Source organism: Periplaneta americana, chromosome 7, assembly GCF_040183065.1.
Source record: "Periplaneta americana isolate PAMFEO1 chromosome 7, P.americana_PAMFEO1_priV1, whole genome shotgun sequence".
In the NCBI taxonomy this organism is placed as follows: domain Eukaryota; kingdom Metazoa; phylum Arthropoda; class Insecta; order Blattodea; family Blattidae; genus Periplaneta; species Periplaneta americana.
In genome coordinates, this window is record NC_091123.1 from 15,133,483 (window position 1) to 15,148,765 (window position 15,283).

Sequence of the window (15,283 nt, forward strand, 5' to 3'; positions counted from 1 at the left end):
TTTTACTCTAACCGGTATGAAATGTCACTAAGGACATAAATAATCCAGTCCTGCTTGAAATAATCTAATGCAATAATATATTACACAAAAGACAACAATATTATTCTAGCAAATTCTAAATTCAGACACAAAATAATATATTAATTTAACAAATACAACAGCTCAGACTATAATTTTGTCGGTCTTGTCACTGACTTATGGGCCTTCTCCACGAAACCGAATTTTTAAACGCACGTATCATAACAGAAATATTACTCGACCAAGGCCAGTGGAGTCCTGCAGCCCAGAGCGCCACTTGTACTTCTCCTGCGTCAATATAGCGACATCGCGATAGTTCACATTACGTCCGCGTCTCCACTCGCCTCGGTCGAGTTATACCGTTTGACTTGCGGTAGTTTTATACAAAATGGTATACCTATCCCTATAGAAAAGGAATTAGCAATAAACTCAATTTTGTTAAAATCTGATGTACGGGGTTTCTCAAAAAATCGATTCAATTATAATGGCGAAATGAATCCGAGGTCAACGCCGAAAGTTACGCAGCAATTCTGCTTCAATTAGTTGAGGATTTCAACCCGGGCCTGGTCGTTTCACGGTCAGACGTGCTAACCTTTACTCCACAGCGGTGGACCAGGCAATAGATACTTAGAGTGAAAACATGCCCTACTTCAACCTTTCTCTAAACTAGAAACACACATTCTCCCCCCCTCATTGGTTAGAATACCCACCCATCTCCACACTATGCCCTCAGGATTGATAACTCCATATTTTATTAAAATCAGTAGCGGCTCGCTGTAAAAAAAATAGGTGAAGTGCTGTTCACATACACAAATGCATAAACAGTTTTACCAATATAATGAGTAGGACTACTATTCGTAAACTGCGTGCAATTTTACTAGTTCTAGAACACATGCAAACAGGAAAACTAATTTATTTCAGAACTCACTCAATTTCTTGCATACCAAGTCAATCCTCCTATGTTTTAAAGCAGTAAACCTGTCGATGATGTCTTCATAAAATGTCTGACTTTAACCGAGGGTGGACAGTATATCTCTATGCAAAGCTATGGGGCTAATGAGGAAAATCTCTCCTGTGGTTTAGCATTCCGAGTGAAATTTTTAATCTCTTCAAACAGAAAATATTCTTTCATCGAAAATTTTTTTTAAAGTTATTTTATAGAACTTCTCTATTTTCTTAGCACTTTTAAAACAAAGAACAAATGGAAATGTAGGTCCTCCAGAATTTAAAACATCTTTCTTATCCTCATATTTAAGTCTACAAAACGGCATTTCTAATAAATAATAAAACGTGTCATTTTCGGGATACATATTTCGCACTCATTTATCAATATTTTCTATGTACTGGTGTCTAAGTATTTGTATAATAGCACTATAGTGATTAAACATATAATATGCACTATGATGTAGGATTAATACACTATATACACTTATCACTAATATACTCTAAACGCATTAAATAATAAGTTAATATATATACGTACACAGTATTAAACTACATGTGTACATTTACGCGCGCGTTAAACTTTCAAATACAAGAGCTGGAACAAAACTGGCAAGCTCGTGGTAAGAAATAATAGACGCTGCGGAAAACAACTTTTAAACTTTGCGAATGTATGTTGGGTGTATCTCTGATAAAATGACATAGGGCTAGCTAATTTACCACAGCAGGGGTGGCTGCTTCGACACAAGGAATGAGGATAGTATTCTCGAGTCAGGTAGTACATACTCTAAAATTTCGCAGCCCTTAAACAATAGCCCCCGGCCTTGGAGACCAGCTGCAACCCTTCTCTACCGTTAGATCTGCAAACTGGTTACTCCACCTACAACAAGTCTGACAGTTCTCCATAACTGAAAGACTCAGAAATGCACTTCACTCATATAATCTTTCTTTAGTGCGTGACGTCACGTTACCATGGAAACCAAGTGCTGTATGAGAATGGGAGCCCAAATAATTTCACCTTTACAATATTTTAAGTTCCAATAATCACCGCTCGGCGCTCGTAACAGTTGACATTATTCTACTCAGCGGACGGTTACAGGTACTATTTATACAACTAAACACTATTCATAACGACTGAAAATAAAACTTTTTTAGGAACAACTGGATAATACGCACGGCAGACCAATATCGATAGTCGACTCTACTCGCTGGCCACTAGTCACCGGGCCGTACCGAGCCGTATCAAACAAAATATAATCGAAATGGTGGAAGTCAAATTCGCGACTATATTCTTAAATAATTCACTCCATTAGTCAAGTTCAAGGTTTTATGTAGTACAACGGCGGTTTTTTGAATGCATTAAAAGAAAATGAAGATGTAATAAGATAATAAACTAGGTTATCACAAGGAAATTAACAGGATAAAGGTGTGTTTCACGGAATACAATTAAAATGACGGAAAGTAAATTTCAGGTTAATGTTCGCCAAAGCGTAAAGTACGTAATTATGACGGCGTTGCTGTTTTATTTCTGGCCTATAGAAAAATACTTAGCCTTTTACGAAAAAAAATTTAAGGACCATGAAATTATTCACCGCTTTCATTATAGGCCTATTATTTTTTAACCAAAGCTAATCTAACCTAACCTAACCTATCCTAACCCAACCTAATTTATTCTAAACTAACCTAACCCAACCTAACCTATCCTAACCTAACCTATCCTAACCTAACCTATCCTAATCTAACCCAACCTATCCTATCCTAACCTATCCTATCCTAACCTAATCTATCCTAACCTAACCTATCCTAACCCAACCTAACCTATCCTAACCTAACCCAACCTAACCTATCCTATCCTAACCCAACCTAACCTATCCTAACCTAACCTTACCCAACCCAACCAAACTTAACCTAACCCAACCTAACCTAACCTTCTCCCATTCCTCGACCTCATATCACTTATCACATGCGGCTCGCGACAGGATATTGCCTGTCTGCGCATGCGCGGACTTGGCTAATAAAAACCTAAACTAACCAAACCTAACCTTCGTATATCCAAGGTCTGTAACCGGAACAAGAAGGGATCTCAATCATTTAATCTTCAATGTACACACGAAAATAATTTCAAGGATCACGCTTCCACTGCATGAGAGGTCCGCGCATGCGCTACAGCAAAACTGTTTCTGTCGCGAGCCTCTCATCTAAGCCACTCGTCATAATTTACCCGCAATATTTGCGCAAATACACCTTGTACCTAACAGTGGTGCTTAACATTTAATAAAAAAAACAAATATAGCAAAACTGTTTTGTCTCGAAACTCTCATCTAAGTCATGTAATAAGTTTCAAACAATTATAAAATACGATAATTTGGTCCAGGGAGCATCCGTTTTTGATGCAAAGATAATTCGTTTGGCTTGTTTCTTAAATGAAATTACGAAATGGCGTTCCTGTGCTTAAGTCACGTAATCTACTTGCAATATATTTGCGCAAATATACCTTGTAGCTAACAGTGGTGCTATCTCTCAGTAATGTTCAGAACGAAGGAGGCACAGAAAGAAAATAAACAAATTTCTCTCTCTAATGACGCCACACACCAACATCGTGTTCTTATGTTGGCGAGATTGTGTATTTAGTAAAATTTGGCGCTAAACGTAACGGCACGGTTCAATGATACCGTGGGAATTCTCCAGTATAGCGCTTTTTTATTTTAGAAATATGGTACCGGTAATAACTAGAATTAATTATTAGTACGAGATAAAATTGTGTTTTACGCGTAAATAGGTGAAGTCGCACTTCACCTACTTCACCTGAATAACCTCCCCTGATTAAAATCATGTCACAACTCATCCAGCCTGTGATTTACAAATGTCGGGATAAATCCTAAAAGAAGTGGGCCACGTACCAACATACTCCTCCTATAAATTTCAGTATTTTCCAAATGAAAGCCTTAAGAAATGGGGCTTTAGTTTTCGTGTACTTTAGGTACTTTAGGACGAGCTTACTCGTTCCTTTCTAGGGCTCGGATCCCTTGTATAGCGAGGACAGTGACGGCCCTCTCTCACTACTCGCTCGGTCCAGACCTTTAACATCTTCCGCGATTCTGCTCTTCTGCTGTTCAGTCTTGTTTGTGGCATTTCTTTCCCTCATGTGCTAGTTATTAGATTATGTCTATTTTCAATTTTGAGCTCCTCCTTTTCAAAATTCTCTGAAGTTCTTTCAAGCGGAGTCAGATAAGTGCGCAATAGGCTTGGAGTTCACATAGACACTTCCTCTAGCCCTATTATAAGACGTTATTAAATCTGTTCAGACAGTCAGGATGGGAGAAAATTTTGTTTAAAAGTTTTAAATTGTTTGATATTAAATACAATAGTGTCTGTTCACCGGAGTTAAAAGGTACTATGTCCATTTTTTTTTACGAAACTGAGGTATTGGAATGTTTTTATTATATACTAGCCGTACCCGTGCGCTCCGCTGCACCCGTTAGAAATAAATATAAAGTAATTACATAATTAAAATAGGATATTTGATCCAGGGAACATTCGTGTTTGATAGAAGGATAAATCGTTTAATATGTTACTTAATTTAAATTGTAATTAAAATATTAAAATGCGATCATTTTGATCCAGAGACCACTCATTTGGAGCAATGACAATTCCTTTAACATGTTTCTTAATTGTTATTACCAATTATTTTTGGAAAAGCGAAAATTAACAGAAAAATTTTGGGTACAGATTTATTATTATGTTTATATTATATTATATTATATTATGTAAAAAGTGTGTTGATAACGGATGTACTCGAATTAGGAAGTTTTTAATTTTTTGTGGGAGCTCTTGAATCTCAGGAGGAACAGCTTTTACAACAGCGCAACATAATCTGCTTGGCTCATTACCCACTTTTTTGCATTGCATTTATTGCATATATATTTTATGTATTTTAACACGATTCAATTGAGCATAGTTAAAATTTGAATGATACAATAATGGATTGCTAAGCTAACGTACTATTACTGCATACGAAATCAATACACTCTATTTGTTCGTTAATTCTCTGAGATAAAAATGAATGTGTTCATAAACATTATTTTAAGAAATACAGGAAATGAATATACAGAATAACCTATCAAGTTTTCTGCGCATAAGAAGCTATTTTAATCTTACCTTCCTCAATTCACTCACACGTTACTGTAATAACATTATAGCATTATGTCCATCCAGAGAAACTACACTTTCCAATGATGAAATAATAATTAATTATACAACTCGGTTAATTTAGCTTCCGATATTACTTCATACAAACACAGAAAAATTGTCTGTAGGCTATGTTTCATAGCTTTCGATTGTTGTGTCCAAGGCCCCTTATAGACGAAGTCATTTGTTTTTTAATTCATTACACGGCCTTAGATGGGAGTTATTTTAATTTTAAAATTCATTTATCTCACTAAATATCAGTTCTATCAACATTTTTAAAAAATAAAGCTTATCAGAAATCATTTTTAAAGAAACTTTTGCTATGTAACATTTTTCACAAAAATCAATAATAAGCGAGATATTTCGATTTATTTAATTCAGGCTCCCTTATAACCCCCCTTTTAAATAACGTATTTTGAATGCCATATAGCCTAACATCTAAGTTATAACGAACTTAATTTATATTACAATTTTCATCGAAATCCGTTCAGCCATTATCGCGTGAAAAGGTAACAAACATCCAGACAGACAGACATACAGACAGACGTACAAACAAAAATTTCAAAAAAGCGATTTTCGGTTTCAGGGTGGTTAATTATACATGTTAACACCAATTATTTTTGGAAAATCGAAAATTACCGGAAAAATTTTGGCTACAGATTTATTATTAGTACAGATTTCATGCTGCTTTTAGTGGTGCAAAACACTCTCTATTACGAGTAACAATAAGCTATTTAGCCAGTTGGAAAAGGCACTATATACCGTTACGATATCGAGGTAAAGAGCACTTCTTTAGCTCTCCTGTAAAATTCAATATTTGTCATATAGCGCCCTTTACCTCCGATGGACAGATTTTAAAAAAGATGTTTCGAATCGTTGCAAACAGAAAGGAACTAAGTTCACGAGAAATGCAAAAATGGTTATCACAGCAAAAATGATCACTCTTGATTGAAATCTGTCACATTAGAAGGAATAAAAGGGCTACGCTCTACCAATATTAAGAACGGTGATTGTTTATATGCGCTATTATGAGGCAGAGAGGCAGTATTACCACAGTCTACTAAATACAGTCACGAAGCTTGAGTTTTGAGGTTGCTAGAAACAATAGACTGTGACGGTTCTATTTTGCATTGCCTGTAATGAGGCGATATTAGCGATCCTAGTGGTGAGCAACTATCTAATGTTTGCATATTTACTACGTATTGAGCTTCGCGCCCGTATATACTAAACTGTGGTATTACCAAGTAGGAAAACAATGTTGCAACAGCTAAACTTTTTGAGTTTCTCTTTCCATTGGTGCTATTTTCATGCACCTCAGATTCATAGAACTTAAATTTTATGTGTTCGAAACCGGAAAGGTCTTTTGTAGGAGCCACAAAAACTCAAGGGGACACTGTTACACAGTGATTCATAAATCGTAGTGGAAAATATAGAATTTTTTTTTTCTTTTAACAATTACCTTTTATAATATTGCCACCCAAGGCGAAATTCTTACTTCATTACATGATGCATGATACCCCTATCATTTTATTTCGACTACATACACAATGACAAATGAATATTTTATTTCAAAAGAACTTCAAATTCAAAGATAATCAATTTTACACAATCACTTGTATAATACTTTGCAATTTTTTTTCACTTCATTTCATTACTCTTCAATGTATTTTCATCTCATGTTTCTCCGAAATCAAATTATACTTTATTTTTAAATTTATCATTGTTCCGTATTCTCTCCGCAATCATATTGTATTTTTCATTTAACCTCTGCTTTGTATTCTGGATCCTAGTGGTCAGCCGTAGATTTCGGCCAGATGTCCCAAATTGTGGAATTTATTGTTGCATATAACAAACCCAATTACATTTCTTTCAATAGTCAAGCCAGTTTTGTAAAACATCCTGAACCCTTTCATTTCAACGACTGATGTAGACAGCCTGTATTGATTTTATTAACGTTTTATACAGATATCGTGTTTTCATCGTCTCAAACGCACGTTTTTGTCATTTCATATACAGTATAGTATACTAACAAATTTATGTTTCACTGCGTACAATACAATCTTGCTCCTTAGCGTCCCTTGTCCAGCTCTGTGGAAAGACGCAAAAAAGATTTTCAGTGCATTACTTTGTTAAGACTTGTTTACACGACGACACTAGTTTTCCCAGCTAATTTCATGAAAATAATTACGTAGGAAGTTGTTTACTGCAGTTCCATGACAACTCGAACTTCCAACCTTAAACAAACCAGTAATTATTTACTATCGTAGACCAGAATAGATAATATAAAGCAACGTTGTTGCTTCTGAAATGTCCATTCTTTGGTCTTGCGTCAAAGCAGCGATCTCCGAATATTTCCGATTGTACAATCAAGCAGCCGTAGTGTAGTGACATCTGTATTCCCACTGGCTCATATCCTTGGTAGTTGAAGATATTGGTAAGTACTGTAAATGATTTCGCACATGAACACAGTAAGGAACAGACATTAAATAATATCATTCATCTACGACCACTTCAATATAACAATGAAACAACTTTTCTGTATTTTGCTATGCGTCGGTTAGTCTTGAATCGTTCTTGCACGGAATTATTTATGCAATTTTCCGAAGACATCATGAAGAACATTGACTTCAAACCAATTATAAAGAAATTCTCTATAAAGAAATTTCGCAAATGTTTGTGTTGAACACTCGATCAATAATAAATAACTGATGTTTTTCGACTTTTCTATCAAGATATTATTTGTGACACAGTCTCCATAAGAAGATAATGGCCACTCATTTTGACCCCCAAACAGAATACATGTAAAACAATATAACTTATTTTCTCAGAGCACTCTGTTACCCAAGGATAGCCTATTTATTATACCACGAAAATTTCTATTTTGTCTTCCTTCATCCGCTATTTAGTATGTAAATATAGTGTCGATCGACTATCACATAGGGCCCAATTCATAGACATTCTTAGCGCGGACTTCCGGTGGATGATCAGCGAACTAACGTTTTTCGTATTCATAAACTAGTTTTAGCGATATGATATATGAATCCTGTACAAGTAACCAGTCGATAGCCAGGGCTAGTTTAGCACACTCGTAGCGCGGGCTAGCGAAATGTCTATGAATAGCACCCATTTTGTTTTATACGTCCGATTAAAACGATTTCTCTTTCAATTCTACAAGTAAATAAAAATGATCTCAATGTTCTCTCAAAATTAATATGTAACACACATACGCTTGTAGACTACTTTTGATTAAACTAATGCTCAACAACACAGCCCATTCACAGAACACCAATATAGCGCGAGTATTATTGTGACGGTAGGCTACAAGACTAGCCTCGTTTAGCACGGAGATGTAGCGAATCGATATCTCCTTCCCAGTCTCTCCTCCAGCTTACGAGTCAAGGTCGTAGCCTGTCTTTAGAGGCTTGTGGCCACAACCCTCGTCGCACTGAACCCTCGGATCTTGGAATGACTGCCGACAATGAACTTAATATGTAGAAGGAAACCAAGTCTTACAATACATCGTTAAGTTATTAGGTATAACTTAAATTTTAGGGTAGGCTAAGTCTCAAAGGCCTCTTCAGAGCTTCGCCGCTGAATAATGCATGATAATCTCATAATGTGCCCTGTGTTATCTTAGTCAATTTAATGTGATTTCAAACAGACTTTTACAGGTGGTACATTGAGCATCTGTATGTATCACAATAGCCCTATTGCATTGCTCTGTATAATATATCCAGATTTATAGCACTGTATCAGAATAGCCCCATATGTGTCTCACAACACAGAAGGCTATTATGATACACTGGTTTTGTTTTAATGATCTTTTTAAACTTTGTTCGATATTGCTCCTTAAAAAGCATAAAATGTACTTCTATAATCCCAATTTTTAAACATTTTCAAACTAAGCCTTTGATACATTTTGAAGCCTATATCAAATTAGCCCGACTTTTTTTGCTGTATCATATTATCTCAACTTGACCCTATTGTACATTCTTATAAAAATCCCGCACGCATTCAGCATTATGAAGACTAAGGTTGGAGGTTTAAAAGCCCAAACTAAGAAATGTTTCCGTCAGATATTTAAAAATGTCAGACAATGTAAGTTAAATGCCAGATATAGGTCTCGCAAGCAGGGAATACCGACGGAAGAATGCGAATCAAACAATGCGATAAGGAAGAGCGGGCGACAGGAAAGGTCACGAGATAGCTTGAATGCAGTGTTGCCAACTGGACGGGAATTCCGTCAAAATTGACGGAATTTCAACGTATCGGACGGGAAAAAAATGGCTTTGACTGGTGACGGATTTCCTGGCGGAAATTACGATTTACATCGGCGGCTTTTGACTTTTTTAGCTGCTGTCATTTTCAATTATTTAATTTTTTTGGGAATCTTACTTTTTCTTTGAATAGCCCTGTCCGTACCGTACCATGTTAAGGAATCTTCCGTTTCGAATTCCTCGTAATCAAGTCAGAGGTTGACGGTTACGCCGAATATGAACGTTGCAACTTTCCTGCGACTTGAAGACACGATTACTACCGTGTATTGGAATGTGAGGTGGAAGGTCGGCATAACAAAAGTGTATCCCAGATAAGACCTCGCTCCCAGCAGAAGCTGTCTTTATCAGGCCTGCAGCAAGTGGACATCTAGCTTGGCATTGGTTAAAAAAATTAAACAAACATATTCTAATAAAACGAATCGGTGACTCACGTGTCCAGAATCTTGAGATGGAGCTGATTGCATCAGAAAGCGTAAGTCAGTATTCTGTGTGCGTTCTGTATAGTGGAATGTAGTGTACGTTTGTTTCTATATCGCGTTACCTACATTGTATTTTTTTAAGGTGAAACGATATTAGTGTCTGTACTGCTTTGTGAATGTGTATTTTTTAAGGTGAAACGATTATTAGTGTCTGTACTGCTTTGTGAAGTTTTATTGACAGATTTAACATGTCAGAAAAGAAAGATAAGAGCTATACTAGAAAATTTAGAAAAGAGTGGTTAAGTGATGAAAGAGTGAAGGATTGGCTGTTGTAGGTGCCTGGAGACCCTGGTATTGCGCGGTGCAAGTATTGTCAGTGCAGTCTGAATGTGCGATTGTCAGATTTACTCATCATGGAAGAACTAAGAAACATTTAAAAGCATCAGAACCATTTTCAACTTCGCGCCAGTCAAAATTGCAATTTATACCAGTCAAACACACGTACGAAAATGCAGCTGCTGAGGCTGCTCTTTCACTTTTTGTAATTAACCATTGCTCAATAAGGTCTGTTGATCATCTTTCCGATCTTACCAAGAGATTTTTCAAAGGTGCTGACCATGCTTCCCTTTTACGACTTCAACGCACAAAGTGTAGTGGTTTGATTAGGAATATTCTTTTCCAACATTTTAAATCAGAACTACAGAGTGATATTGATAGTGGCCACTTTAGTCTTCTTATTGACGAATCGACAGATATTTCTGTCATAAAGGTACTGGCTGTGTGCGTTGTATATTATTCGAAACAACAAAATACAATTGTATCCACTTTTCCTGGAATTGTTGAACTAGAACAGGGAAATGCAGATTGTATTGTGAGTGCAATAAAGTCATTACTTTCAGACTACGGGTTAGATATTAAACAAATGAGAGGTGTGGGGACCGACAATGCGTCAGTAATGGTAGGCATTAACAATGGGGTCTATCAGAAACTGAAGCAGGAAGTCTGTAATCTTGTATTGATTCCTTGTGTTTGTCACTCAGTTCAGTTAGCTGTGTCTTCTGCTGCAGAAATGTTGCCAAGAAATGTTGAATTTTTAATATCTGAAACTTATTCTTGGTTTTCAAAGTCATCTTCTCGACAGATCACATACAGGTTTTTATTCCAAGCAATAAATGATGGAGCCGATCCCCTTAAAATTGTACAGCAGTCAAATACAAGGTGGCTATCGATTGAAGTTGCTGTCAGTCGCATACTAAATCAGTGGCTTGAATTACAGACACATTTTGAGACATCTAGACTTCAAAATAAGTGCTACACAGCTGAACTCTTATATGGTATGTACTGTGACGTCATCAATAAACTCTATCTTGTATTTCTTAAACCATATCTAGAAGAATGTCAGAAAGTCAATAAGTCATTCCAGTCAAGTACAGCAGATCCTTCGAAGCTTCTTAAATATTTAATTCTACTCATTGTAGGTATTACTAGACGAATTGTTGTGCCTGGTTATAGGGGAGATCTGCTAACCGTGGAAGTTAGAAAATACAAGTCCCCTAATATTTATCTTGGCCATGAAGTAGAAATTTTATTAACTGATTTGAAAAAGGACAATAAAATCAGCCCTGATAATGAAAAAGTGTTTCGCAATAGGTGCGAAAATTTTCTGTTTTGCTTAGCAGACGAACTCCAACGGCGACTGCCGAGAAATGTACAGGTTTTGCAAAAAGTGTCTTTAATTGCACCAGAACAGTGTTTGAGAGTAGTTAAAGAGAGTATAATCCCATTAGCCAAAGAATTAGGGTTAACTGGAAATATAATAACAAAAATTGATTTTCAATGGTCTAAATTAACCACTGTTCAATGGCAAAATGTTACCAACACAACTGAATTTTGGCATGAGATCGCGTCATATAAGGATGCAAGTTTTCAAAATCCATTTCAAGAACTCTCAGACTTTGCCATGATGATTTTGGTTTTACCGTGGTCGGATGCTGACGTGGAGAGAGCATTTAGTATGCTCAACAATGTGAAAACTTCCCTTAGAAATAGACTTAAAACCGATATGGTGAATTCGATTCTAACTGTGCGTGCTGGACTTAAGCGTGTAAAAAAATGCTGTCATGACTATACCCTACCAGACGATGTTCTCAACCAAATTGGCACAATGGCAGCGTACCGCAGCGTAGACCAACCCAGCACATCAACTGCAGAACTAGAGGCAGATGATGTGGATGAATTATTACTTTAATCAAGACTGGTAAGTTGTGTTAAAATTTGCTTTTTTATTTATATATAAGTAGGTATATTGTGTCGGTCCTTTTTTTTTTTTTTTTTTTTTTTTTTTAATTTTGACGGATTCTGACGGATTTCCAGGTGTTTTACTGACGGGAATATAATTTATGTGTTGGCAACACTGCTTGAATGATATTCACCAGTACAGTCGAAAGAGAAATGACATCGATAGAATCAGTCTTGCGTTGTGATAGTTACATTACGACTTTAGTTTCTTCCATTGCATGTGAATAAGTGTCTTATATCGCACGGTATTATTATTTCATTCGTAAACATATGTTGCGCGTTTAATTAGCTTCGAATTTTTCTCTTGCTACGTTCTTTATTTCCACAGCGGTGTCCTCATCTATTCATCTTCTTGGAAGAGACAGTACTTCCATCGGCTCGCATCTCTCGCCCCCTCGACGTGCCTACATACACACGTCAAAACAGACAGCAACGCCACCATTGCTTTTTGGTAATCGTTCCTTGCGCGAGCTATAACATAAGTTTTTGTTTTGAATGCTTTGTTTCGCGTGAAAGTCTACTCAGTTTTTCCCCTCTTACAAGCAAACGTTCTGATGGAGGCAGATAGAAAAGTTAATTTTTTTTCTTCCATTATGTTAATAATGTCAAAAGAAGTGCTTTTATAAATTTTGGCCACTCGACCGCAATTACGAGGACCGTAAAAAAATAAGTTCCCCAAGGGGCGTTAACAGAAAAAAAACACAATTTCATTGGACAAATTTATTGGAACAGACACAGCAATTGTTGAGCTATTTTTCAACATATTTTCCATCGGAACTGAGACATTTCTCATGTCATGGAATCGACAAAGAGAGGTGCAGACGCAGTCAAACGCTGGTTCCGATCTGAGGCGGCTGACTTCTACGACACAAAAATTGATCTCATGGTATGAAAAATGTCTTAATTCCAGTGGGGGATATGTTGACAAATAGCGCAACAATTGCTGTATCTGTTGCAATAAGCATTTCCATGTAATTGTGCCTTTTTCTATAAACGAACCCAGAGAAAATCACTTTCTGGACGGCCTCGTAATTGCGGTCGGGTGGCCAAAATTTGTATAAGCACTTCTTTTGACATTATTAACATGATGGAAGAAAAAAATTTAACTTTTTTTATCTGTCCCCGTCAGAACGTTTGCTTGTTAGTAGAGAGGAGGGAAGTTTCACGATAAAGCGGTAATAAATATTAAAATTTGGAACGCTAGTCCTATCTATAGAAAATATTAGTAATAAAATATGTTACTATAGATCTTCATTAATCTGATAATGTCGCTTAAAACTTGTGACGGTTAATTACACTAGAAGAGTGGAGTTATGAATTACTTGTATGTCGCACCATAACTGATAACCTCCGAACTGCACGATAAAAACCGGATAACTTGATCGTGTCTGCATATTTATGCTGTTTGCTGTTAGTACTGGTATTCTAGTTGTAACTTGTGATTGTGTTGGCATATTACTCTGAATCAGTAACAGTGGGGTAGCGTGGCTTCCGAAACAAGGGAAGCAATCAAGATTCACTTCGTAAAAATAATTATCCTTAAATTCATCAAAAGTAAGAATATAATTTTACGTCTATAATTAAGAATCATAGATGTTAGAATAAGTAAAAGTAATATTTAGTTAATAGTCTTACTACAGTCTACTATATACAGTCGCGAAGCTCAATATGTAGTAAAAATGCAAACATGAGTAGTTGCCCACCACTAGGATCGCTACTATCGCCTCATCATCGCAGATCTCTCTCCTAGCAGACGACAAAATATGTTACACTTTCGTTGTGTTCTTTTGGAAAAATTAACACCTTCCTTCCATTATTGAAATATTAAATGCATAAAGTTAATTTATTATTTTAATGAAGTATATTAAATTCCACCATAAACTCGAAGATACCTGAAAGAAATAAGTTAATATAATTTTTGTTTGTGCAAAACGAACTGAAATTTACTATAATGGCTTCACTCATTCAAGATTATAGCGATAATTAACTATGAAACCAATAAATATTAATTTGCATTTTCCTTTACAACAACAATAATAATAATAGAAATATGAATTAATGGAGTAACTTACGTGTACCGGTACTTGTAGTGTAGGCTTACATAGTTAACAAAGTGGGATGAGGTTAAGCAATAATAATCACACCAGAATTAGAAATAAAACGTGATCAATAAATTTTATTGTAACAGACTTTTTCTACGTCTCTAGTAAAGCAACAAATAAAAATAACAACAAAATTAACAGCTATAATTAAAAACATATCCTTTGAAAAAAAAAGTAGGCCTAAGCAATAATAATCCCACCAGAATTGAAAATAAAACGTGATCAATAAATTTCATTAAAACAAACTTAATTTTTCTACGTATTTAGTAAAATAACACATAGCAAAATTAATAGCTACCATTAAAAATATATCCTCTGAAAAAAAAGTAGACCTAACCTTTATTTCTCTGGAAATTTAGCAGCCTAAGTGACAGAACTTTAACCGGTATCTAATGTCCTTTCGGTTAGACTGAAACATTTCAATGTGAAATTTAAGGATATAATGTATTCTAACAGTCACAAAGAACTTCAAAATTAAGAGTTTTGTTTCTGCACAGCATTCTTGTGGAAACCCAGGAACCTTTCTGAATCTTTTGGAAATCGGAAAAAGGATAACTCTGGCCTCTTTCTCTTACTGTTGCTACAATTTATAGCACTACAAACTTCTCCTCCTTGTCCCATATTATTATTCCAATTATTATATTTTAGCCATTAACATTTTCATTATAACCAATAACGAACATTTCACAAGCATCAATGTGAAATACGCAACGAGCTAGCACTCGATAGAAATACGACACAGTCCAAAGTCGACCATGGACAGTCTATTGTTTCTAGTTGCTAACCGCTTGGAGCGCTTTATCACGAGATTTGCGACTGTATATAGTAGACTGTGGTCTTACCTTATCGTTTAGCCTAGCTATAATGCAGTGTATTATTTTCAAATGGTTTGTTTAAAATCTGGATAACGGTACTGTTATTTTCAATTATTATGTAATAAATAGTCTATCCGCTATACTATCCACCGAAACGTACAAATGAAATTCCTTATAACTTAAAAATTATACATATAGGTCCTTACTAGTTATATATACAGTAT

The 15,283-nt window shown here is 35.8% G+C and overlaps 1 protein-coding gene across 2 annotated transcripts in view; it reads left to right on the forward strand.

Moving 5' to 3' along the window:
* The first annotated feature begins 7,450 nt into the window (after window positions 1–7,450).
* Window positions 7,451–15,283, forward strand: part of LOC138702939 (UDP-glycosyltransferase UGT5-like) — a 45,488-nt gene continuing 37,655 nt past the window's right edge. Inside the window, exon 1 of one of the 2 annotated variants that reach the window (XM_069830351.1) lies at window positions 7,451–7,582. The gene's annotated coding sequence lies outside the window, so the exon portion shown is untranslated. Of the gene's footprint in view, window positions 7,583–13,566; window positions 13,697–15,283 lie in introns of those variants that run through there. The other variant, XM_069830352.1, reaches the window with a different exon arrangement.